The sequence below is a fragment of the Pseudophryne corroboree genome, chromosome 7 (assembly GCF_028390025.1).
Source record: "Pseudophryne corroboree isolate aPseCor3 chromosome 7, aPseCor3.hap2, whole genome shotgun sequence".
Classification (NCBI taxonomy): Eukaryota; Metazoa; Chordata; class Amphibia; order Anura; family Myobatrachidae; genus Pseudophryne; species Pseudophryne corroboree.
Genome location: NC_086450.1, coordinates 466,390,451 through 466,394,995, shown reverse-complemented (window position 1 = coordinate 466,394,995; position 4,545 = coordinate 466,390,451).

The window sequence follows — 4,545 nt, the reverse complement described above, 5'->3', positions numbered from 1 at the left end:
CATCACTATCTGATTGAGCAGCTCACCATTTTTTGCATTGTATTGAGAGGCATGGATGGGTCAGCATTAGGAGGGATTGCTGACACCAGACTGCCATAAGAGAAGCTAGGGGTATCTCCAGGTAAGCTGGCTCTCAGATGCTGTAGGTGCCATTACCATGTGGCCTTACACTGGGAATTCAACCCAGACATATTTGTAATTATGTATGGGATGGGTGTGGGGTGTGGTGGCCCCTGTGTCGGTATGGCTGAGCTGCTTCAGGCCGGCACACCCTAACACTTTATTAACACTTATGATTTTCCCTATCACTTTGTATATATTTTTGTATTATTTTAATCACAACACTTACATAGCACTTTTGTGCTTCTTATTAACCCTTATTAACTCTCACCTGTGTGCTGACCTGGGGTAGCCAACCTTTGCCGATGTTATGGGGTCCTGCACCCCGGATCCATACCTAGTATTTGGGACTCCCAGTGACGGAGAAGCCTTGTCGATCGGCCTGGGGGCTTAACCCTATATCTGCAGATATACGCAACCAAGATCTCTGTATTATCTGACTATTATGTAGTAATATTTTTCACTCGGTGTGCATTAGGGAAACATTGTTTTTTCCTACACAGAATTACCCCTCCCTTTTAGCACCTGAGTGACATCACTATCTGATTGAGCAGCTCACCATTTTTTGCATTGTATTGAGAGGCATGGATGGGTCAGCATTAGGAGGGATTGCTGACACCAGACTGCCATAGGAGAAGCTAGGGGTATCTCCAGGTAAGCTGGCTCTCAGATGCTGTAGGAGCCATTACCATGTGGCCTTACACTGGGAATTCAACCCAGACATATTAGTAATTATGTATAGGGTGGGTGTGGGGTGTGGTGGCCCCTGTGTCGGTATGGCTTAGCTGCTTCAGTTCGGCACACCCTAACACTTTATTAACACTTATTATTTTCCCTATCACTTTGTATATATTTTTGTATTATTTTAATCACACCACTTACATAGCACTTCTGTGCTTCTTATTAACCCTTATTAACTCTCACCTGTGTGCTTACCTGGGGTAGCCGACCTGTGCCGACGTTATGGGGTCCTGCACCCCGAATCCATACCTAGTATTAGGGACCCCCAGTGACGGAGAAGCCTTGTCGATCGGCCTGGGGGCTTAACCCTATATCTGCAGATATACGCAACCAAGATATCCGTATTATCTGACTATTATGTAGTAAAATTTTTCACTCGGTGTGCATTAGGGAACCATTGTTTTTTCCTACGCAGTAAGAGATATGACAGTTGGAGATAAAGACAACAAGAAACCAAATACATGTGAGCCAGCTAACTCTGGTGTAGGTAATATTTATGTTCAAATTGATAAATATCTTCACCATTATCATCACATCATCATCCCAATGCTGTACATTAAGGAGTAAATTGGGAGAAAAAAAATCCCATTCAATGACATGACACAGTATTGTAAGTAATAATGGTACTGCCCAAAGGAGGTTACAATAACTATTGTAGCTGGTGGAGGGGTATGTGTGTGGCTGTTGTAAGGCAGAAACATTATCAGACACTAATAAAGTCTGGAATGGTGACTGGCATTTCTGTGCAGAAACCAGTGGTGTGATATATATGTCATGAGTTAAGAAGGACAGATAGAGACATCAATGATATATGAAATACTGTACAAATGTCAAGTCAGTCTTTCCCTGACATCCTTCACCATTTACTGTAGTTCAACTGAGCATTCCGGGAAAGTATGCTATTGGTGTTAGTAATATTTTAGGAATAAAAATAGGTCAAAATGACATCATTTTAGATGTTTTTATAACATTTTAAAGAAATCAAACCAAAAACCAAAGCACTTTAGGGTGGTATTGACAAACCAAAATAAAAAACCAAAACATGTCATCTGAGCAAAGGTTTAATTAACAATAAATATGTCCTTAGTGTCCAGTTTCAGATTGATGTGTGTCGGCATGGGCATGGTTTTTGGTGTACAGGATTATGGCATATTAGATTTTACAGCCAGGGAGCATAAAAGATTAATAGTAGAGCTGAGTGTACTTACTGTAGGTCATTGTAGGTATGAACTGTTAATAAGTGTGAGAGCGAATAGCATCATGCATTTCAGTAACATCACAATATTATGTCAAACCTATGTATTAAACTGTCTAATTAGTATGTTACTTAAGAGATTAAAAAATTGTTCATTAACAAAGAGAAAAAGACAAAGATAGACAATGTACTGAACAATTTGTAGTTCTATACAAGATCCTGCAACATACCCGTTAGGAGGAATATTCTGCAATGTTGACAACAACCAAATCTTGGTGACCCTACTTCAAAAAATAGTCTATCAAACTCATCAGACAGTTTAGAGCCTGAACTTGTCAAGACATAATTGGCACATCATCCATAAGTGAGCTTTAGGCATTGCAGAAATAAGTTCCACCATTTAACTCTGTTCCAGCAGTCTACATTGTAATGCTCACTCAGAGCATGGTGTGCACACAAGTACCTATTACTTTTTGTATTGTTTGCTGGACTTGGTGGATTGGGCCACGTATTTGGCCAAATTTGTGCTAAGAACTTCACTTACTGTATATTCCATGTTAATTGTAAGAGCTTATCAAACTTATTGTGATTATCAGTATTCTTAATACTTAGAGTGTGCATCAACATTTTTGTTTTTCTTCTGTGTTACTAGAAGCCTAAGCAGGGTAGCACCCCTTACTGTATGTTTAAATATAGGGTTTGCAGTCCTTAGTCCCCCTTTTTATTCAACAACCTGCCAAGAAACAAAGTATATTTTGTTTTACAATTTTCTGTTTTCTTAAATAAAATGTATGTTAAGTCTAATAGTTGTCTATTACCAATTTTGTATGGTCATAGTCATATAGAACAATTATAAACCATTGGGTATGGTGTACATGTATTACATGATACTTACCTGTTTTATCATGCAGGCCTCTTGGAGATCCAGTATTGTGTTATGTTCAGGTGGGAGGTGCGGGTAGTAAGTTTTAGTAATGCCCCAATTCTTAGAAAATCATGCCTACTCATCATGCCTACTCCCCACCCACTTTTTCAGTTTATTCCCCCAGGATATTTGAGGAGAGTAGGCAAGTATACAGTACGGTATAGTAAGTTACATTTGTTTTTCTTAAATACAGTATGTTATACTATAGTCGGGCAAATGTGTGATCTCCTTCAGGTTGGATAATTATTCAATTAAAGTATTGAGAATTAAAGTGAGATGACCATAAAAACATATAAACATAGAATTTGACGGCAGATAAGAACCACTTGGCCCATCTACTCTGCCCCTTTTTTTTTAAATATTGTTTCCTCAAACCCCATTTGATTCTTATTTCTTTGTTAGGATATCCTTATGTCTATCCCGTAAATGTTTAAAATGCTCTACATTCTTAGCCACTACCACCTCTAATGGGAAGCTGTTCCACTTGTCCACTAACCTTTCTGTGAAGTAATTTTTCCTCAAATTTCCCCTGTACCTACCTCTCTCCAGTCTTAGTGCATGCCTTGTGTTCTAATACTTCTCTTCATTTGGAGAACGTTTCCCCCCTGGACCTTGTTAAAACCCTTGAGGAATTTGAAAGATTCTATCATGTGCCCCCTTTCTCTACTCTGTTCCAAACTATACATGTTGAGATTTTGTAGTCTTTCTGGGTAAGTTTTGTGATGTAGGCCATGCACCATTTTAGTTGCCCTTTTTTGTACAGTCTCTTATATATTAATATCCTTCTGAAGATATGGCCTCCATAATTAAACACAGTATTCTAGATGAGGTTGTACCAATGACCTATACAGTGCCATTATTACTTCTTTCTTTCTGCTGCTGATCCTCTCCCAATGCAACCAAGCATCAGACTAGCCTTCCTTATTGCTTTGATACATTGCTTATATGCCTTTAATTCACCTAAAATATTGACTCCAGAATCTATTTCCTACACAGTAGTTTCCAAAATAGTGCCATTCATAGTATAATTAGCCTTTGGATTTTTAAGATCCAAGTGCTTGATTTAGCATTTTTGACATTAACCTGTAATTGCCATGCTTTTGTTCGTTTGTCCATTTTACTGAAATCATAAATCATTTGTTTTACCCCTTCTGATGTGTCTACCTTGTTGCTTACCTTTGTGTCATCTGCAAGAAAGCATAATTTCCCTTCATTACCATTTGCAATATCACCATTACAGATATTAAAAAGCACAGGTCTAAGAACAGATCCCTAGGGTACACCACTAGTAAAAATTCCCTCCTGTGAATGCACTCCATTTACTACAATTCTCTGTTTTGTATCCTGCAACCAAGATCTTATCCATTCAACCATTTTAGTATCCAATACCATGCTGTCCAGTTTATTTAGCATATATTGGGTGGTTTTTTTTTAGAGATCTGCACTGGAACAGATTGTACATTACTTGATAAGAAATATATAATATTATACTAATGAAATTTCTAATTGCAATTTAGACCAACATAGAGCTGCCAATTTCGCCTCAAAGGGCTTTTGGTGCAGA